Source organism: Bubalus bubalis, chromosome 3, assembly GCF_019923935.1.
Source record: "Bubalus bubalis isolate 160015118507 breed Murrah chromosome 3, NDDB_SH_1, whole genome shotgun sequence".
Lineage (NCBI taxonomy): Eukaryota > Metazoa > Chordata > Mammalia > Artiodactyla > Bovidae > Bubalus > Bubalus bubalis.
The window spans coordinates 159,898,049-159,921,541 of record NC_059159.1 but is presented as its reverse complement, the minus strand read 5'-3'; the positions used below and the strand labels follow the sequence as shown (position 1 = coordinate 159,921,541).

The window sequence follows — 23,493 nt, the reverse complement described above, 5'->3', positions numbered from 1 at the left end:
GAGGCTGGGATGTGTCAAGGCATTCCAGGTTGGAGCCACTCCTGCAGGCATCAGGTTTCATACAAGCCTCCCTCCCTTTTATGAGGCAATTTAACTCATGGCGGATCCAGAAAATAGCTAGTCGGCCAAATGCTTCCATGGCTTCTGTCAGAAGATGACTGGATACTACTCTTGAAAGCTCTCAGGACCTCATGTAATCCCTTTCCCCTTGCAGAAGTGGAGTGAAGCCACAATCTGATAAGTTCTTTGGGAACTACTTCCCGTCAATTGTCATCCTAGCTTTCACTTTTCTAAATCAAGTTGCGGGAAAAGATATTGGGGTCTGGTGAACATCTGGGTAACATATTTGTCAAAGGAATCTGTTTCTCTTTTCCTCTTACAATGAGGAAACCATCCTCCATTCCTAGGAAAATGATTAATGATAGCACACGGAAGCCAAGAGCGTATGAGCTTTTACTTTACTTTCTTTCTTTCCCCCTCCTACCTGTGAACAGATAGGCTTTTCCTATCTGTGTTCTGGCTTGGGACACTCAACGTTCCAGGAATCTCTCAGGTCTGTTTCTTGAAAGGCCTGTGGATTTGCTGGTTGACTTCCTCTTTGGTATACTTAAGCAGTTATTTGTTGTAGATGATGCAGAAGTTTCTGAAGCATACAAGTCTGCTTTTGCCCTCCACTTCAGTTTCTCTCTATCTATATCAAGTGAAGGCAAACCACAGCCCAGACAGACAGAAAGGCGTGTTCACAAGTGTGTTGTGACCTGAAAGGGTTGCGTGACTCATGAGTGAGGTCAGGGTCACCTCCTGTGGCCACCCGATTTCATATACCACAGAGATAACAGAGACCTGGTCCCAAGCCCCAAGCTCACCCCTTCCTGCAGTGGCTTGAGGCCTTGCAGCTCCCTCTTCAGTTTATAAGACTTGGGAAGCATGGTCTGGTGTGATGCATGTACATAGATGTGGGGGTTTTGGTGGCTTCCTGTAGCCTCATGCGGCCAATGTGGAATCTTCTCTCTCCCATAAGACGCTTGCCCCACAATCTTCACTTCCATTTCCATTTTTTCAGCTTGACTATTCTCCTCTTGAGTACCCACCTCATTCCCATGCCTGAGCACAGGGGGCAACCTCTGTTGTGATCTGGGTCTATAGGATGCTTCTCTTGCTTTATTCCTCCATATTTGTACCCCCTGCACTGACTGTTAACTCATTACCTCCCTTTTCCCTGTCCCCTCCTCACACACAGAGGCCACGGAAGGCCTCAACTTATGGTGAAATCTGAGCCATGCTGTTACCACAGGGGATGTCTACATATATGCCTTCTGCAAAATAGTTTAACTTATAAAAGGCTAGTTCTATTTATGAATATTAATGAATTAGAAATGGGAATAGAAAAAATTATATTACGTGAAGAAATGACAGAAGTGATAAAATTTAGGAAACATTTAACAAGAGACTTACATAACATGTATAAAGAAAACAATTCAGTTTTATTCTTATATAAGAAACAAATGGTACCTGGTTTCTCCAAGACCTCGTAACCAGGAGAGGTCTGACTGCATCTGCTGACGTGTGTCATTATTGTATTGTGGCCGTGTCCCTCTCCATGTGTAATACCTGATCATCACACTACGTAGCTCTGGACTGTTTATGTAGTTATATGAGCCCGTGTTACCTACATAATTAAGCAAAGCTTTAATGATAAAAAAAGAAGCATTTAGTCAATGGCATACATTTTCTATAAGAGAGAGTGGTTAACAAGCTTATTAATAAGGTTAATGAGCACATTGATAAAGTTAATATGTTTATGCTCAACAAGTTAACCACTTGCTGATACTGACGGTGCTTATTGTAGAGCATAAAGGAATCTAGTAATGAGATCTAAATAGACACTGAATAATTAGTTTCTTCTCATTTCGGAGACATAGAAGTAGATTTTAAGCCAGGGAGAATCTGACGGTCTCTTCAGGTAAGAGTAATTGAAGAAATACTGTACACTTCATTTCAATGTCTCTGTATAACATGTATTCCTTTTTAGTTTATAAAAGAGGTTATAAAAATAAAATGACAAAGCATTTTATATTACTGATGTTACAGTGCTTATATAAGGTATATTTGTTAAATACAAAAAAATAAAAATTATATGTGTTTAACGTATACAACATGATCTGATATACATATACATAGTGAAATTATTACTATGGCTAAGTTAATTATTAAATATAATTACCATTTTTGTGTGTGTAGTAAGACCGCCTGATATGTATTCTCTTAGCAGATTTCCAGTGTTCAGTATATCATTATTAATAAAGTTTACTTTCTGCTGTATTGTCAACTATAACATATAGTTAGTGCATTGTAAAATAGAACTTATGAGAATATGCAAATTTCTAGAGACTAAATGGTACATAGTTAAAAATCAGAATAAATAACATTCTGCTTTAGATCTTAGGACTTCCCTGATGGCTCAGAGGGCAAAGTGTCTGTCTGCAATGCAGGAGACCCGGGTTTGATCCCTGGGTCGGGAAGATCCCCTGGAGAAGGAAATGGGCCCCCACTCCAGTACTCTTGCCTGGAAAATCCCATGGATGGAGGAGCCTGGTAGGCTACAGTCCATGGGGTCACAAAGAGTTGGACACGACTGAGTGACTTCACTTTCACTTCACTTAGATCTTAAAGTCAACACATCCCAAAGATAATACATCTTCTCATTAGCCAGTTACTGAGCTGTTTTAACGTCTACCGATTATTTGTATGATAATCTCAGTGTAGAATGCGAAACAGTGTGAAGTTGTAAAAAATAACAGCAAAACAGTTTAACAGTGGCTGTGTGAGGAACTCTCAATTGCTAAAACATATATTCTTAGGTATCAGTTTTTTGAAAGCCCTTCAAAATATATTGATGACGTCTGATTTTTTTTTTTTCCCCAGAAATGTTTGTTGAGTTCTAAGCTGTTTTACATCATGGTCTATGGAATAGATACCTGAACACGGGCCATCCATTCTTATGGTGAAGACTAAAAGCTGTTTTTCATGGAGAAGTGAAGTTTTTCATGGAGAATCCTGGCTCAATCCCTGGGCAGGTAGCTCTCAGATAGATGGGCTGGGTACAGATGGTGGCATATTTCCTGGTCAGGAACCCAGAGCCCACTAGGGCAGTGTTCAGACTGTGGGTTGCAACCTACTGTTGTTGCTGTTTAGTTGCTAAGTCAGGCCTGACTTTTTTGTGAAGCCCATGGACTGTAGCCCTCCAGGCTCCACTGTCCATGGAATTTCCCAGGCAAGGATACTGGAGTGGGTTCTTATTTTTTTCTCCGGGGGATTTTCCTGAGCCAGGAACTGAACCTGTGTCTCCTGCATTGGCAGGTGGATTCTTTACCACTGAGCCACGTGGGAAGCCCTGCAATGCATTAGCAGGTCATAAAATTATTTTACTGTATGGTTGCCCAATAAAAGTATGAGTCATCTAATAATTTAAAAAAATTTCTTCTAGCCACATGAATAAAGCAGTTAACTTTAATTTTAATAATTTAATCTGTTATATTAAAATATTATTTTGACATATAATACTGAACTGAAGTGAACTTTAATATAAAATAAGAAATGAGAAAAAATAAGAAATAAAGGCTTCCTCAGTGATCAATGCAAAGAAATAGAGGAAAACAATAGAATGGGAGACTACAGATCTCTTTAAGAAAATTAGAGATACCAAGGGAATATTTCATGCAAAGATGAGCATAATAAAGGACAGAAATGGTATGGATCTAACAGAAGCAGAAGATATTAAGAAGAGGTGGCAAGAATACACAGAACAACTGTACAAAAAAGATCTTCATGACCCAGATAACCACAGTGGTGTGATCACTCACCTAGAGCCAGACATCCTGGAATGTGAAGTCAAGTGGGTCTTAAGAAACATCACTTTGAATAAAGTTGGTGGAGGTGATGGAATTCCAGTTGAACTGTTTCAAATCCTAAAAAATGATGCTGTGAAAGTGCTGCACTCAATATGCCAGCAAATTTGGAAAACTCAGCAGTGGCCACAGGACTGGAAAATGTCAGTTTGCATTCCAATCCCAAAGAAAGGCAGTGCCAAAGAATGGTCAGACTACCACACAATTGCACTCCTCTCATATGCTAGCAAAGTAATGCTCAAAATTCTCCAAGCCAGGCTTCAGCAATACGTGAACTGTGAACTTCCTGATGTTCAAGCTGGTTTTAGAAAAGGCAGAGGAACCAGAGATCAAATTGCCAACATCCATCGGATCATCGAGAAAGCAAGAGAGTTCCAGAAAAACATCTATTTCTGCTCTATTGACTGTGCCAAAGCCTTTGACTGTGTGGATCATAATAAACTATGGAAAATTCTTCAAAAGATGGGAATATCAGACCACCTGACTTGCCTCCTGAGAAATCTGTATGCAGGTCAGGAAGCAACAGTTAGAACCAGACTTAGAACAACAGACTGGTTCCAAATCGGGAAAGGAGTACATCAAAGCTGCATATTGTCACTCTGATTATTTAACTTATACGCAGAGTACATCATGCAAAATGCCGGGCTGGATGAAGCACAAGCTATAATCAAGATTGCTGGGAGAAATATCAATAACCTCAGATATGCAGATGACACCACCCTTATGGCAGAAAGCGAAGAAGAACTAAAGAGCCTCTTGATGAAAGTGAAAGAGGAGAGTGAAAAAGTAAAAACTCAACATTCAGAAAACTAAGATCATGGCATCTGGTCCCATCACTTTATGGCAAATAGACGGGGCAACAATGGAAACAGTGACAGACTTTATTTTTTGGGGGCTCCCAAATCACTGGAGATGGTGATTGCAGCCATGAAATTAAAAGATGCTTGCTCCTTGGAAGAAAGGCTATGACCAACCTAGAGAGCATATTAAAAAGCAGAGACATTACTTTGCCAACAAAGGTCTGTCTAGTCACAGCTATGGTTTCCCTAGTAGTCATGTACGGATGTGAGAGTTGCACTGTGAAGAAGGCTGAGCGCCGAAGAATTGATGCTTTTGAACTGTGGTGTTGGAGAATACTCTTGAGAGTCCCTTGGACAGCAAGGGGATCCAACCAGTCCATCCTAAAGGAAATCAGTCCTGAATATTCCATTGGAATGACTGATGCTAAAGCTGAAACTCCAATACTTTGGCCACCTGATGCAAAGAACTGACCCATTGGAAAAGACCCTGATGCTGGGAAAGATTGAAGGCAGGAGGAGAAGGGGACGACAGAGGATGAGATGGTTGGATGGCATCACTGACTCAATGGACATGAGTTTGAGTAAGCTCCAGGAGTTGGTGATGGACAGGGAAGCCTGCAGTCCATGGTGTATCAAAGAGTCAGACACGACTGAGCAACTGAACTGAACTGATAAAATTATTAATGAAATATTGTACATTAACCTTTTGTACTTATTTTTCAAAACCTGGTGTTTATTTTACACTGGCACTCTCCAATTCAGACTGGATACACTTCAAGTTCTCAGTAGCCACATGCGGCTATTTACTATCACACTAAACAGCCAAGTTTGGTGCCTGCAAGTTTATTCATTGAAATATAATGGAGTAGTTTCAGCAGGCATTGCTCATAGTAAGGTAAATACTTTTTCAGGAAATGCAAGGTGTGTTTTTGAATGAGGGTTTTGGTTTTTAAGTATGTTTGACAGACTCAGAGATGTAGAGCACAGACTTTGGGTTGCCAAGGGGGAGGCAGGAAGGAAGAGGGATGGACTAGGAGTCTGGTTCTGGTAGATGCAAACTATTACATTTAGAATGGATAAACAGCAAGGTCCTAATGTATAGCACAGAGAGCTATATTCAATATCCTATGATAAGTCATAATGGAAAAGAATATGAAGAAGGAACGTATATATGATATGTGTTTAACTGAGTCACATTGCTCTATAGCAGAGATTGGCACAATATTGTAAATCAACTATAATTCAATAAAAAAATTTTTTTAAAGTATGTTTGAAAGCTGATATGGTACATTCTCCCAGCTAAGTATCTATGGAGATGTACTGAAGACAGTTGCTTTCTTGGCAACATTAAGAACTCCATGGAGCACTTGCCAGGCTCATCACTTCTTGATATCTACTCAAACCTTAGATAGATATCAAGTAAGATTTAAAGGATTCCTTGAAGGACATGCAACTCACCAATTTGCATGTATGCTCAGACTTTTCTGGACGGATTCAAATCAACAGAGCTGGGGCCCTTGACTCTAATTGGGTTGTTTTTATTATACTTTGATGTGACATCATCATAATGATGTTCAAAGCTGCTATCACCATATATATGGGCACTTTAACACGTTGCTGCTGCTGCTAAGTCGCTTCAGTCGTGTCCGACTCTGTGCGATACCATAGACGGGAGCCCACCAGGCTCCCCCGTCCCTGGGATTCTCCAGGCAAGAACACTGGAGTGGGTTTCCATTTCCTTCCCTAATGCATGCAAGTGAAAAGTGAAAGGGAAGTCGCTCAGTCGTGTCCCACTCTTAGCGAACCCATGGACTGCAGCCTACCAGGCTCCTCTATCCATGGGATTTTCCAATTCATTTTGATATTTGGCAAAACTAATACAATTATGTAAAGTTTAAAAATAAAATTAAAAAAAAAAAGAGTACTAGAGTGGGGTGCCATTGCCTTCTCCAAACATGTTGCTGAGGGAATGTGTATTGGTACAACACTTCTGGTAGACAGTTCAGTGACACACATAAAAAAAATGTGTGTGCCCTAGAACCCAGCACGTCTAGAAGTTTATTCTGCTTCCAGCAATAAATATGAACATGAAAGTTCAGCTTTACTAAATGCTTTGAGGTATGTTGGATTGGATCCTGGAACAGAAAAAGGACATTGGTACAATAATAAAATCTGAATAAAGTATGGAGTTTAGTTAATAAGAATATGTCAAAGTTTGTTTCTTAGTTGTAATAAATATAACATGGTAATATGTCAAGGTTAGGAAAAACTGGGTGTGGATGTACGGAAACTCTATGTACTGCATTTGTGACTTTTCTGTAAACCTGAAATTACCCTAAAACAAAATGTCTTTAAAATATTTTTTTAAAAATTCAATTTTTTATAAAAATAAAGATTTTCATTATAGTACTGGTTGTAAAAGCAAGAATTTGAAAATAGCCTAAATATCCAGCCTTGATCTCATAGGATGAAATACCAGGCAGTCATTTAAATGATGTTGTAGAATTGTATTTGCCAACAAGTAAAGATGCTATTAATATATTGAGTGAAAAACAACTTTCAAAATGTTGTTTTATTAACATTTATGCATACAGAGAATTGGCAGAATGTTCACCAAAATGTCAAGAGTGGTTATGTCTAGATCAGTGAGATTAGAGGAGAGTTTTAAAAAATGTATGTTTTGTGTGTATATGTGTTTTCTAGTTTTCCTTTATGGTAATTGTATTGATTTTTTTAATAAGAATTTTAAAATATTTTTTCTATTTTTAAAGAGCTTTATTGAGATATATTTCACATAGCATAAAATTCTTCCTTTTAAAGTGGACAGTTCAGAGGTTTATGTTTGCAGAAGCAGAATGGATGAGTCAGAGTGCCCTGACATGGCGTGACAGCGATGAGTGTGCTCTCACCACAAACTTGGAAAGAAGGGACTCAGCTTGCCCTCTGAGAATTAGGCTCAGAAATCAACATCGAAAAGTATTAGCATTGAATTACGTGAAATCTCTTTAAAGAATCCAAGTGACTCACAGGCCAGCATTAATGCTGGCTACAACCAGAGTTGACATTCAGAAATGCAATCCAGGATGTATTTGTTGAAAAATAATTGATAAAGGATGAACGTGTCTGAAAGATCACAGAGATGTCTGGTGCCCATCTCAGCAGGCCTCAGTTTCTCTTTCTCCATGATAAGTCTGCCCAGTGGTGAATTGGAAGCATCATAATATTATCCTGCTGATAACAATAAGCATTTGCATTTAGATCAGGTTACTTCTCTGACTCTTATCAGGGTTAGGCCCACTGAAGAGCCTGCTGGTCTCTTAGCTCTCCATGTAGCCTGTCCACAGCTGGTCAGGCTGACATGAGCATCCATCCACTTGACAGTGAGTTTCCTCATTGCGAATTAGCGGATTTGGCAGCAAATTTGATGAATGTCTCTGTGAGCATTGTTAGAATGAGTCAGTGTTCTGGGTCCAGTCATGTTCATGGCTTTGACAGGAGGAATTTATGAACCCAGGAGGGGAGTGGCCAGACTGTGGACCCTGGGAATTGCCCAAGATAACAGTCCCCTTTGCGCCTTGTCAGGCATCCTCTCAACCTCATCTCCTCAATACTATGAATTGTATTTCTCTTTGCATATGGCAGTCAATTCTTTTTTTTTTTTTTTTGCAGTAGCCTGCCATTCCATCTAATATTGAGAAAACCAATATTGGACAAGAAAACCAATCTTGTTCCCCTGGGTAGGGCAGCAGAACCCAGTGAGGTGAATGCTACAGGAACCAGGCCAAAGGACCGAGAGAGACCTGGGACCCTGACCCGACTTCCGCTGGGGGTTGAGTAGTTTCAGGTATCTACCGAGGTCGGTCAGGACAGCTCATATCGCTGTTGCCATAGCTCTGCTGTGGTGAGAGAAACATTAAACTTGGAGTCAGCAGGGTTCAGTGCTGTGATTTTGGCCTCTTTATTTGGGTGACCTTGCACAAGGCAACTTTTTGGGTCTTTGACCATGAAGTTAAGAATACATGTTATGCATGATAATAATATGTACTGCACAGTATTGTTGTAAATTTAAATGCTATGATTGATGGAAAAGTATACTATAAGCTGAAAGAACTTTGTAATGCTATTTCTTTATTCATGAGCTGTCAGCGGAATTTCTTTGTGTGAGTGATATTTGAAATCCAAGCAAACTGAAATTTTTTATGTCCTGGGAAGTGGAAAGCCAATTTAGTTTGTTATGTAACATATAGAAATTAATCTGTTACTGAAAAGACAGTCAGCAATGCCCTAGCTTGCTTAAAACTTCATAATTGAATATTTAAATTATGTTAAGAATTCCATCAGTAGGTTTTGTTCTGAATGATTGCTTTGCATACAAAGTAGATTTCCGTTTTTATTTTATCCTGTTTTATTTGTTTTTGGTTGTGCTGGGTCTCTGCTGCTGCACAGGCTTTTTTCTCTAGTTGTGGTGAATGGGGTTACTCTCCAGTTGCAGTGTGTGGGTTTCTTATTATGGTGGCTTCTTCCACTGCAGAGTACAGGATCTAGGTCATGCGGGCTTCAGGACGTGGGCCCAATAGTTACGGCTCCCAGGCTCTAGAACACAGGCTCAGTAGTTGGGGTACACAGGCTTCGTTGCTCCGTGTCATGTGGGATCTTCCCTAATCAGGAATCAAGCTCATGTCTTTTGCATTGGCAGGTAGATTCTTGTCTACTGGACCCCCAGGGAAGCCTCTACTTTTTTTTAAGATACAGTTTTATAAAGGTGATTCTTTTTTCTGCCAAAATTCCATAGTTCTGCAGAAGCCTTCCAACCTAGAAGACCCTAGAATTCTTATGGGTAATTTTTTTGTGAGCTTACGGCCATATTACCTGATTCTGTTGTCTGGCCTGTGCAAGGCCATGCATAGTGCAGCAAGAGAAAGACCTCTGAAGCTGTAGTTAGAAGACACTCACTGTGTGACTTCTGATATATCACTTCACCTCTCCAGGTCACAGATTCCTCTAACAAAATGGGAAAAAGACTTAACACTCGCTGCAGGATGTGGTTTCAATGGAACACTGAAGATGAAATTACTTTGTAAACTATTTACAGTTCTATTACTTAATTATCTTCCTATTTTGTTTGTTCCATAAAATGGTAACACTCAACGTTTTAAACTTATTTCTGAGACTGAGACATAGTGTAGGGCAGACTGGCATCCCAAACCAGACCATTTGATATTTGGATGCCATTCTGCCAGGCTTTCAGGCCTTGGCCATGTGTATTGATAGAAGACCTCCTATTGGTTAAAGTAACTATTCCTACTTTGGAAGGGCTTTCCTCCTGAAATTATTTCTATAAATAGAAATTTGCTTCACTCTTTTCCATTGTTCTTAATTCTTCTTCCTCAAGTGACAATAGGGAAAAAAAAAATCTATGCCCTCTTCTTCTATGATACAAGTTAAATTTTTGAAGACAGTTGTCAGGTTCCCTCCTCCATATTTCTCTTTCCATACCTCAATTCCCTCTACTGTTCTTTGCCGGAGATGTTTTACAGATTCTTCAATGTCTTGGCCTAGCTTCTCCAGATATATGGCAGTTGGTCAACATACGTCTTAAGATCCATCACCTGAATTGTAGTGATGGGTCTGCACTAAATATTAACATGGCTAACATTTATGGAGGACTTACTCTGTAGTAGACGCACTGTTATAAGAACTTTATGTAAATTAGCTAGTTCAGTACTCACAACAACCCTGTGAAGAAGGTATTCTTATTATCTCCCCTGCTCCTTTCAGGGAAAAGAAAATAGAGGCATAAATGGCAGTGTGCTTACCTGGGGAGTAAGTGGAGAATCTGGAATTTGACACTGGGCTACACTGTATTATCTGGCCCTGTATGAAAAAGAACATTTGTCCCCATCTTTGGAATGATGAGAACAGGAGAATTCATTCTTCATTCACTCATCGGTCCTGTTATTGACGCACTATGTCTTATTCTATGGCACAAGCCCAAGTGGCTTCTTTCTGAATCTTGTTTTTCCCACCGTTCATCTGAAGGAATTGGACAAGGTAGTTTCTAAAACATCTTTATAGCAGTAATATTTGATAATGTCATGGCCCAGGAATTTACAGTGATGGCAACTGAAAATGTCTGGCTTAGTTCCTGCATCAAAATATATCTAAATGATTTCGACTTTCCAAAGTTAGTTGAAAGCAGTTCTCTTATCTAAAAAAAAAAAATCCTATTCTGATCTTGGATATTGTTTCTATATGAAGAGAGTATTTTGTAGAAAATTGGAGGGTTTCTCTGCTAGTCCAGTGGCTAAGACTCCCAATGCAGGAGCCCTGGGTTTGATCCCTGGTCAGGCAAATAGATCCTGCATGCCATAACTAAGAGTTCGCATGCTATAACTAAAGATTTCATATGCCACAACAAAGACTGAAGATCCTGCATGCCACAGCTAAGACCTGGCACAGATAAATATTTTTTTTTAAAGAAAATTGGTCCTGGTGAAACTGGTGAGATTTATTTCAGATCTGATCTATAGTCCTCTCTATTCTTATTTTGCCCACAGGGCACTTAACATGCTGATTTGTCTTTTTGAAGTCCAGATCTGATAGTTTAGTCTGCTGACCGAACATGGTAGTTCAGTCAGGACTTCCTGGTGTTTATTGAATGGGGGCTGAACTTACTAGCATGCTATTCAAGGTCCTTGATCTATGTTTGCAGTCTTTCCTTCCATTGGGCATCTTTACCCACCATCAGCTGCTGCTTCTTTGGTTCACACTTTTCCCTCTACTTGGAATGCCCTTAACCTTTTTCTCCTGTTGAAATTCTACTTGTCTTTCATAGTCAGCACAGATAATACTTCTATTTGAAGCCTTCTGTTCTTTCTTCAGTTAGATAATTTCCCATCTCTAAACTCCTGTAGCTTTTAAACTGTGTTATCTCTCACTGCATTTACTCCAATTTAATAATTATAATAATTACTGGTATATAGACAAAATGATCTTTGTTTTTGATGAATACAAAGCTAAATAAAAGTTCATCCTGCACACCTGTGGTGGATTCATTTTGATATTTGGCAAAACTAATACAATTATGTAAAGTTTAAAAAATAAAATTAAATTAAAAAAAAAAGTTCAGATATCATTTCTGAATACTAGGTTAGTTCTTAATGTGATAAGTGTAAGAAAATCAGTTTAGTTCGGTTCAGTCACTCAGTCGTGTCCGACTCTTTGCGACCCCATGAATCGCAGCACACCAGGCCTCCCTGTCCATCACCAACTCCTGGAGTTCACTCAGACTCACGTCCATTGAGTCAGTGATGCCATCCAGCCATCTCATCCTCTGTTGTCCCCTTCTCCTCCTGCCCCCAATCCCTCCCAGCATCAGAGTCTTTTCCAATGAGTCAGCTCTTCGCATGAGGTGGCCAAAGTACTGGAGGTTCAGCTTTAGCATCATTCCTTCCAAAGAAATCCCAGGGCTGATCTCCTTCAGAATGGACTGGTTGGATCTCCTTGCAGTCCAAGGGACTCTCAAGAGTCTTCTCCAACACCACTGTTCAAAAGCATCAATTCTTCGGTGCTCAGCCTTCTTCACAGTCCAACTCTCACATCCATACATGACCACAGGAAAAACCATAGCCTTGACTAGACGGACCTTTGTTGGCAAAGTGATGTCTCTGCTTTTCAATATGCTATCTAGGTTGGTCATAACTTTCCTTCCAAGGAGTAAGCGTCTTTTAATTTCATGGCTGCAGTCACCATCTGCAGTGATTTTGGAGCCCAAAAAAATAAAGTCTGACACTGTTTCCACTGTTTCCCCATCTATTTCCCATGAAGTAATGGGACCGGATGCCATGACCTTCGTTTTCTGAATGTTGAGCTTTAAGCCAACTTTTCACTCTCCACTTTCACTTTCATCAAGAGGCTTTTTAGTTCCTCTTCACTTTCAGCCATAAGGGTGGTGTCATCTGCATATCTGAGGTTATTGATATTTCTCCTGGAAATCTTGATTCCAGCTTGGGTTTCTTCCAGTCCAGTGTTTCTCATGATGTACTCTGCATATAAGTTAAATAAGCAGGGTGACAATATACAGCCTTGACGTACTCCTTTTCCTATTTGGAACCAGTCTGTAAGAAAATAAGTAACTGAAAATAAAGTCCATTTCAAGGACAGACTGAGATGTTAAAACTGTCTTAGCCATGATAAAGGAGGATCCATCCTAGAAAGTCTGCCTCAGGAAAAATGTTTGAGGTGAAATCTGACCCCACTTCTAAAATTTCTGGCCCTAAGTGTCTCATTTGTTAAGATGTATGAAAGGGTGTTTGCCCTGTTTATAATGCTCAGCAACTTTGAATACCATTCTCATACTAGGGGAATATCTTTATAAATTTTGCTTCCTCAAGGAAGAAGCCAGCATTTTCAGGACATATGCATATGACTACAAACTCTGTTAGCCAGAGCTAATCATGTGAGATTTCATTTTATTTGGAGCAATCTGAGAATCAGCTGCTGTAAGAACTCCATATTTTTTCTTTTTTAGTGCAAGTGATGATGTGGCATCTGTTTTGGGGATCAGCAGTTGCTGATTATTTGTGTCTGGGCCCTATGGGTGGTGGTGCAAAGCCATGGTGTCTATTCACAGCTAATATACCTTTACTGGAGTACGAATATGTTGCTCCTGGCAGGTAGACTCCAAACTGGATCCCAGGCTTTCTTCAGAGGTTCTGTGTACTATTTCAGTAAATATCTTTTCTGCTTAAATTCGATGGAGGTTCTTATAGTTGCAACCAAGAACTCTGACTAATAAGGGGGACTTAATTATTACAACAGGATGTTAAATGTGATTCTTCCAGTTCCCTTGTAATTTTAGCAAAAATCCCAAAGGAGAAGAAAAACATAATAGGTACCTTTCCTAAAGCAAGGTACCAGGTATCTCTGCCATACCATCTCAGCAACTATAGATCTGGTTCTGTTGATGTTAGCCAAGTCCCTTTCTAAGCTATATAAATTGTGGAAGCTGAATGTCCAGGAGACTGATGGATTACATTGGAAAGAGTTGTCTTTATCCCACGGATTTCAATCCAAATGAGAGAGACTTTGAAGGAATCCTCTTAGGAAGTTTGATATTGTGTATCTCCTCTAGGTTGAGGGGTAAGGAAGTAGATACTTAGCTCATTCCTTGTCTGTGACTCCAAAGGCCATGATTCAGTGATGCTCATATTTTCTCCATTGCCTCATTGGGGGCTACTACCAGATAAAAATGTATATGCATATATTCATAACCAAGTCATCTAGTTTGTAATCTGTATACACTGCTCACTCCCATCAGCTTTGTATAATCTTTTCATTGTCTTTTTGAAGCCCTCCATTAAAAAAAATTCCCTGTAGGTGTTACTGTAGCTAATGATCTGGAGTGAATGGATCCCAGTTCTTGCTGTAAAGGTTTTGGTGCCTGATAGGAGGAAAGGTTGAACGGCCCTACCACCCTCTCCCCTGTTATCTCCCCCACCTCCCCAAAACACAGCTGTCGTACTTGGAGATTCGATCATATCAGGCAAGTGTAAGTATCCATTTGTATTCGCCCTGACTTCTGGATACCCCTAACTCAGTATCTACCACATGCTGGGTGCTTCTTTCCTAGAAAACATCCATTGTGTTTGATATCAGTTTTTGTATCAGTAGCTGACAGCATTTTTAGCAGCCTAAAATGATGATTAATGCTTATGACTTTCTGGCGACCAGTAATGTTATCCCCTACTTTCACTGAGGCTGGCAAGGACAGAGATATTGCATTTGTCTTACAAATTCGCTGGGGCAGAGCCAGAGTAAACATTGACTGAAGGTTCCATTTAAGGCCAACTCATTAGAATTTTAGCCAGTTTGCACGAATAATCTCAATTAGCACAGCTCATTAGACTCTAATTGGACTTTAAGCCCTTCCTGTAACCTGGTAGCTTCAGTGGGGCTCCTGAGGATGTGGTCGGGGGTGGATGCCTATAGGATTGTGTACCTGTGGATGTGCCAAAGAGTTAATTTTCCCATGGCAGGGTGGAGTAATCCAAGGAAAACAAACAGGGAATCAGACTGGCTTGACAAAAACACTATGATTATAAAAGGCAACAGGACCCAAGCTTTGCGTTTAAAAAAAAAAAAAATTTCTTTTTCTTTCTATCTTATCATAGTCAAAAGATGCTACTGATGTTAATCTGTGCTCAAGACTGGTCAAAGAAAATGCCTTTGGAGAACCGCCACTGCTCTCTCATTCCAGGCCAGCTTTAGGTAACCTTAGGATGACTTACTCAGTATTACGCCCAAGCTCTGTCCTGGCCCTAGTCCTAGCCAGTACCTATTAAGTGCCTGCAGCAGTGTCTGAGGCATCTCTTCACTCCGGAAGGTATTTGTAAAGTGTCCAACCCAACCCATGTTCCGCTTAACTCTTTGTAGATGCCGGTGTTCCCCGTTCCCTTACCATCCTGGAAGTTATGAAATATTTTAAATGTGTTGATTTTGGTTGTGAAATACATCACCTCAAGACTCAGGACACCTACTATCTTTTTATGTGTTTGATTCCCAGGAGTTCATAGACTTGGAAGAGAACCCGAGGTCCCACCCAGTGGAACTTCTATTTGCAGAGCATTCTCAGGTGCTCATTGCCTTCACTTCCAGTAACAGGGGCTCCTCCCATCTTCCTGTCTTCCATCCACCCCGTCTTTTGATTTCTGAAGCCGCACCGACTATGCTGAATGAAGCTTCCACACAAAGACTTCCTTGACTCTCTTCTTCAGGTGAAGAGCTCCTTTCTCCTTCAACTAGTCCTTCAGTGGTGCTGTTCTGAGATCCTTCACCATCCTGACTTACAACTCTCCTCCTCTTTGTTACTCTTTCCTAGTTACAGTGAAAGGCTTAAAATAGAGAACACACTTTTTCCTGCACTCCACCCCCAGCACAGCATAGGATATATTTTTACCTTTCTCACCCTGCCCTTTATACTTCTGTTGATAGATAGTCAGCATGTGGTGCCTTTAGCTTTACCTTTGTCAGACCTCTGGTGCATACCAAGCATCATAGCCTACAAATGTCCATATGGTCAAAACTATAGTTTTTCCAGTGGTCATGTTTGGATGTGAGAGTTGGATCATAAAGAAGGCTGAGTGCCAAAGAATCGATGCTTTTGAACTGTGGTACTAGAGAAGATTCTGGAGAGAAGTCTTTCTGTAAAGATTTTGGACAGCAAGGATATCAAATATTCATTGTTTAACCCAAGTGAAATGTTTAATATTCATTTAACAATATTCATTGTTCAACCCTGAATATTCATTGATGCTGAAGCTGAAGCTCCAGTACTTTGGCTACCTGAGGCGAAGAGCTGACTCATTGGAAAAAACCCTGATTATGAGAAAGACTGAAGGCAGGAGGAGAAGAAAGTGACAGAGGATGAGATGGTTGGATGGCATCAAGGACTCAATGGACATGAGTTTGAGCAGCCTCTGGGAGATAGTGAAGGACAGGGAAGCCTGGCGTGCTGCAGTCCATGGGGTTGCAAAGAGTCAGACACACCTTACTGACTGAACAACAGCAATAAAGCATCATATCAACCAACCTCTCATACCCTGGCCTTTTCAATGCAGTAGCTCATTTGTGTCTATCAGTGCTGCGGTGACCCTAAGAGCAGGACTATGTGTCAACCTCACTTAACTTTGTCTTGTTGTATGTGGATGGTTGTTCTTAGTAACCCTGTCAGCATTGAGAAATAAGGACTGTCCAAATCTGTTCCTTAAGGTGAGGTGTAGTCCCTGCCATTCACCTCTTGTAACATACTGGCTTTTCCTCAGAAAGCCCAATTTATGATTTTTCTCACTCCCATTGAATTCCAGATTCTAACCTTGTTTTCTGCTCACAGGGCAGTGTCTTAGAAGTGAAGAGAGCTTTGGAGAGGGTGAAAAATAGAGGAGATATTCTTCAACTCTTTTTATTCCTTTGCTTTCTTTTCAGGGATTGAATAGCATCCCCCCAAGAATGCAGTCATAGTCTTTCAAACTTGAAATGACATTTTTTTCTCTATTACTTATAATCTCATAGAGACTGGGGATGGGGAAGGCAGAAAGCAGTCAGCATACCATAGAGGAGAGATCATGACATTAAGATCTAGGCTGCTTCCTGGGCACTGGCCTGTGCAGTTTCATGGGGTCATATACTCAGAAGAGCCCTGGGTTTGGCTTAGTGCTCTGTCATTGCCATCTTGAAATTCTTAATTATTGAACAATGGATCCTACATTTTTATTTTGCACGGGGCCCAATAAATTTCGCAGCTGATTCATCTTGATTATGGTGAAGGCAATGGCACCCCACTCCAGTACTCTTGCCTGGAAAATCCCATGGACGGAGGAGCCTGGTAGCCTGCAGTCCATGGGGTCGCGAAGGGTAGGACACGACTGAGAGACTTCACTTTCACTTTTCACTTTCATGCATTGGAGAAGGAAATGGCAACCCACTCCAGTGTTCCTGCCTGGAGAATCCCAGGGATGGCGGAGCCTGGTGGGCTGCCGTCTATGAGGTCACACAGAGTCAGACACGACTGAAGTGACTTAGCAGTAGCAGCATCTTGATTAGGAGTGTTTCTCTCTCTCTCCTGCCTCATCTCCAGTCTTGGCATATTGTTTCACCTTATATCTGCTGTAAGGAAAAGAATAGTTTCTATCTCTGGCAATCCATGAATCTAAAGCAGAAAAGACAGAAAAAGGGAGCAGTGGACTCTGTCAGGAAAACTCATATATATGGAATCTAGAAAGGTGGTACAGACAATCATACATACAGGGCAGCAAAGGAGACTTGGATGTAAAGAACACACTTTTGGACTCAGTGGGAGAAGAGGGTGGGATGTTTTGAGAGGATAGCATTGAAACATTACATTACCATATGTAAAATAGATGACCAATGTGAGTTCAAGGCATGAAGCAGGGCACCCAAAGCCAGTGCTCTGTGACAACCGAAAGGGATAGAGTGGGGAAGGGAGGTAGTTGGGGGGATTCAGGATAGAGGGGACACATGTGTACCTATGGCCAGTTCATATTGATGTATGGCAAAATCCATCACAGTATTGTAAAGTAATTATCCGCCAATGAAAATAAATTAATTAATTAAAAAAAAAAAGAATTACAGGTAGAACTGAAGCTTCATATAGGTCTTTTGAAGTTAGTTGGGCCAGGTTTATCATTTTATATTGGAGGAAACTCAATTCTTAAAAAAGAAAATTGTCTCCTCAAGTCCCATAATCCACTGGAGTGGTCAGGATGACTCTAATCCCCAGAGGAGCCCACCAGGAAGGTAGCTAATGTAGCCATCATGGCCACTGTAGGCAAGGATATAGCCAACGAAGGATCAGGGCGAGGGAGAAGACTGTTTCCTTCTTATTCCAGTGCCTGCCTTTGCTGCTTCTGCTCTCTGAAGCACACACATATACTCCAGATAGATTTATGCAGCTTTGTGCAAAGTTCCAGTGATAAATCCAAACCACTCCGAGCCCTAGGTAGAAAATCAGTCCCAGTGTTGTAGAGAAGCATGGAGCTGCCTGCCCAGGCCAACCATACTTCCTCTGGAGAGTCTCAGGATTGGCTTGCCCTTTGCGTGCCTTAGAGGTACTTTGTCCTTCCTGATGCTGTTCAGTCTTCCTCCTTCCTGTAATCCCTCTGACTTTTAACATCTCCTTTTCCAAATGTCAGTATCCCCTCCATGTCTTTCTTTTCCCATAGTTCCTCTTCCCTTATACATGTGAAGGCCACAATCCCCTCTGGTGTCATGTAAATACTCATGACTTGCAGCATCTGCCTTGACTGCAAGCTTCTCTCTAACCAGCCTTCTTTGCTGCTTGAGTGACAAGCTGAGGCTAAGGTCAGAGGGAAGAAGGATATAGGGGTTTAGGGAGGGGCGTCTCCACAGAGGCGTGGACAACTCCCATCTCACTTTCCCCCACCACGTTCCCCCAGTGAAGCCTTCTTTGCCTGTTAGACCAGTTTATGTTTCCAGCTATGGTTTCAGGACATGATGCTGCCACCTCACTGCTTGCCTTTTAGTTACTATGGCCCCTTCTGACCATATTCTACCTTAATGTCAGTATAAAACATCCCTGAAACACTTCTCATGAAACCAGACCCAAGAATCATAGAAAGAGATGAAGGATGGAGCCCCAGTGGACATTCTCTATCTTAGGTGTGGGTAAGTATAGAGTTCCCTTTCAGTGTGTCCTGCTGCTGCTGCCGCTGCTGCTAAGTTGCTTCAGTCATGTCTGACTCTGTGCGACCCCATAGACACCAGCCCACCAGGCTCCTCCGTCCCTGGGTGTGTCCTAAGCTTGACCATATTGTGTCTAAGGGGGATGATTCATCAATAATCTTCCTATTTTCACTATTGAAACAATTCTAACCCAAGTCAGTTTCCATTATAATGGAGGGGAATTCTCAGCCATGTTGAATGTGTTAATATTTAAAGCAGAGGTTGAAGGGGATGGAGAACATAAAGGCAGTCCATCAGGGAACACACATCCTGATTTATGGTCCACTGCAGAGGTTACGGACAAGGGGCTCTGATTACATCCCATGTTATTTCATCCACGTATGTAAAAATTATCCTGGGCCAAACTCAGTAGTAGTTGTTGTGGGTACAGAGAGGAGTAAGAAAAAGTTACTTCCTTGGGTATGTGTCTGTGGGAGCATGCATCTGTATGACTGGGTGGGGGCGTTGTGGGTTGAGTATTCACTGTAATGCCAGGCTGAGTGAGCCGGGTTAGTCCAGTTAACTCTGTTAAAATGCAGGAAGATCCTTAAAAGAAATGCCATTTGGGCTCTAAGAGAATCTAAACAGTTGATCAGAAGAGATGGTGGAAAGTGTGTTTCAGTTAAGTAGGATAGAATCAACAGAGGTCTGAAAGGCAGAAGGTATTTTGAGGCATAGGAAGTCATTGGTCTGGAGAGGATGATTTATTAGGTATTAAAGGAAGTGGAGAAAACATTCTGGAGCCAAACCAAGGAGGAAATTTACACTTTAGCTAATGGTGGAGATGTGGTCCTAGGGGAGGGGATCTTCCACTTCTTTCTCCTATCTCCAACATCCTAAGTTAAAATTCATGTCCAAGATAAGAAGGCTGAACACAGAGAAGATGAGATCCATGGTCCCCATGAGTCCTCCTTCAAAAGGCCCGACCAGCTCTCCTGCTTCCTAAGGATTTAATCCACAAATGCTTATTTCATATCACTCTTTCAGCAAAATTTCACCTGTGTGTCAGCCAGTCTATGTATCAATACTAGATTAAACCATAACTGAATTTCTGCTGTTTCAAAGTGCTCTGTTAGATGTTGGGAAGAGATATCAAACTGAATAAGACAAGTAGCCTTGTATGCAAAGTTTATACTGTATTTTTACAGTCATTCTGTGAGTTTTGTATAGATGATAAACTGAGGCTTTAAAAGGTTAAGTAGCTTGCACAGGATCATGTAGATAGTGAGTGGTAGAGCCTGAATTCAAACTCTGGAAGCTCCTGGATCTCACTTTCCTAGTCTGTTATCTGAGGAGACTATAAATACATCATAGAATAGCTGAAGATTAAATGAAATAGCGTAAGTAAAACCCTGGCGCAGTGCCTTTCATCTAGTGGTTATTTTTATTGCCATCTACAGAGGTAGTGCATGGCAGAGCTGGGAAACTGGGGTGCAGGGGTATCTAAGCTACTCCCAGGGTCATGTTCTTTTTGTAGCTCCATACTGTCTTGCTGCAAGATGATGCAGCATATTTAGGTTTAGCTTCTCAACATAAAAACTGAGGGTATAAATAGACTAGAGAACCAAGTGGCTTGAAGTGATGCTGGAAAAGTGATTAGCAAAGTAGATGACTAGTCTGAAGTATGTGCCAATCTGCCATTCTTCAGGATTTACTAAGCTCTCTCCTAGGATCAAATCCAATTCCAGTGAAAACCTGCATCCAGCAACTGCTGGACTCGAGCTCCGATGGTCTGCCATCAGATAAGAGCAACATGACTTTGTGCTCATGGTTTCCGCAGCAGTCACCACATCCAAAAAGGCTTTGGAGCTTGGCAGATTTAAGCTTACATCCTAATTCCAACACTTGTGTGCTCTCTGATCATGGGTTAGTTACTTAATTTCCTTCAGTTTCAATTTCCTCCACTGTCAAACAGGAATACTAATACCTACTCACAGGGTTGTTGTAAGGTTAGATGAAAATTAAAATTATATACTGTACTTGGTACTCTATCTAACAGAAGCTCTCGACGAGCTTTTGCTTTAGGTAAGTTTACATCTTTTGTAAGAAGGTTGTTGATAAGTCTTGAATAACAGTCCCTCTCTTATTTATACTTTTAGAAGTACTTCTTTGGAAGAGAGAGTCACTTCTCCCAGTCCAGCTCTTTCTGTGACTTTACAGAGAGGAATATACAAGAAGCCAGTAGGAAGCCCAGAAGAGATTTGCCAGCCCAAATTTCATGCCAAACAAGCCCACTGCACGGAAACCTGCACTTACAGAAAGATAAATCAGAACGCAGTGACTCCCTTCTTCAAGGACTTGGAAAGAGTACTTGAAATGTGTCCAAAAGTAGTTTGGGAAGGCTTTAAATATAAAATAAAGCATAAATTTTAAATTAGGATCCTGGGTAATTATTTAAAATTTATCTTCCATTTTATCGTGTTATTTTGCAGGAAAAGATATAAAAACAATTAAGTAAAAAATGTAAAAATGATTAAATATTTTAGGAATTGTCTTTTCTTCAGCTTTCTAGGAGCACATAATTAAGTTTAGCACGTATACTCATTTTCCTGTATTGTTTCCTTTGAGCTGTCCATTTTTCAGTTTCCCTCATTACACTTTCTTCTTAACTCCATTATTCCTTATTCTATTCTCTCCTTTTGTATTTTTAGGTTATGTCTTTTGAAGGCAAAATACCTAGTTCATTTGGTCAGTTAGTCAAATTATTGTTTATTCAATTATAGGAAGAAATTCAAAACTACAATACAAAAAAAAAAAAAAAAAAAAAAAAAGAACCTAACAAAAAACCCAACCCACCCTCACCACCAACCACAACCAGCAAACTGTACACACAGACTTTCTCTCAGGCACCGAGTAGATCAGCTTCAAAGAGCCGACTGTGCTGTTCAGTTTTTGTTGGCAGTGGTGGTAAAGCCACTCGTTTTTTGTTGATAAAATCAGCTAAGTCAGGTTCCTCATTCATTTATTCCCCTCTAATTCTTAGAGTTGAGTATCCTTTCATGGTATGTCTTATTCCTAGAGTGGTTGAATTTTTCAAACAATTAAGAACTGATTTTTAATCCTAACCTTGTCACTTTGGATCTAGTCACATAGTCTGTGACTCTGTTTCCTTATCTGTAAAATGGGGTACTACTATGAGGATCAATTAGATAAGAGATGAGGGCCCTTTCAAAGGCAAAATGATGTAAACATGCAGGTGATTATTATCCCTTGTTGAAATCCTACTGCAAAACTATTTTTCCAAAGATGCAATAGTTACTTTTAACAGTCCATGGACTCATTTGGGACTAGAAATATAAATACCAACTACTATTTATTTAGAGATATCCTAATCCTTTCTTGAATAATAAATTATATATGAGGAACATTGAAAAAATCCTCACTTTACTGCATTTAAAAGCATGGTTTCTGTTGATTTCCTAAGTAATTCTTAACTCCCAAATTCTTATTCTTGAATCAGTTTAGGACTACTTCCTCTGTTCTTATAGGTTACAAATCTGAAATCCCAGAATTTAAAGACACGGGGCATCAGATTACCATATCTATTGTTTATATGAATTTTTAAAGAACATAAACCAAATCTGACTTAATCCACCCCAATTGAGCAAACCATTGATGAGCATTGTAGTGGATGCTAGGTATCAGGAAAGGGACTGGAGAGTAAAAAGTTAAACATAGATTGTAGAGGATGATGTGTACGTATGCAAGGGAGCTTGCTGAAACTTTTTTCTACTAAAGTCATGAGAAAACAGTAATTTAATATTTGTGCTGTAAGCCTTCATGTTTTATAAGGTGCCATGCTTTACTTTTATTGTATTTTCATAGCAATCATATGATATATATTTTTATATTATATATTAATATATATAATGTTAATATATTATGTATATATATTACATATATATCATGTATAATATAATATGCATGTATATTATATAATACATATAATTATATATATAATACATATATATGACATATATATAATATAATATATGTACATATAATAATATAATAATATATGTATTATGTATACATATATGTATATTATATATAATTATACACATAATACATTATTATATGTGTATTATATATATTATTATATATGTATTATATATAATACATGTGTAATATAATACATATTATAATACATATATAATTATGTGTTATATATGTATAATATAATACATATATAATAATTACATATATTATAATTACATATAATACATATATAATACATATATAGATATTACATATATAATACATATATAGATAGATAGATAGATGGCTTCCCTGGTGGCTCAGACAGTAAAGAAACTGAGACCCAAGTTTGATTCCTGGTTCGGGGAATGGCAATTCACTCCAGTATTCTTGCCTGAAAAACCCCATGGACAGGGGACCCTGGTGGGCTATAGTCCATGGGGTCGCAAAGAGTTGGACAGGACTGAGAAACTAATACTTTCACTTTCATATATATGGCCATACTTAACTCTTATTTTATCTTCACAGTAATCATACAAGATAAATAT

At 39.8% G+C, this 23,493-nt stretch overlaps 1 long non-coding RNA gene across 4 annotated transcripts in view; it reads left to right on the top strand.

The window, feature by feature from the left end:
• The window catches only part of LOC112583969, a 334,303-nt gene extending 312,958 nt beyond the window's left edge, over positions 1-21,345 (top strand). For 3 of the 4 annotated variants that reach the window (XR_006640889.1, XR_006640888.1, XR_006640887.1), the window contains 2 exons: positions 8,378-8,552; positions 21,067-21,345. This is a non-coding gene — a long non-coding RNA (uncharacterized LOC112583969). Of the gene's footprint in view, positions 1-1,913; positions 1,964-2,925; positions 3,078-8,377; positions 8,553-21,066 lie in introns of those variants that run through there. The other variant, XR_006550140.2, reaches the window with a different exon arrangement.
• The last annotated feature ends 2,148 nt before the right edge of the window (positions 21,346-23,493 follow it).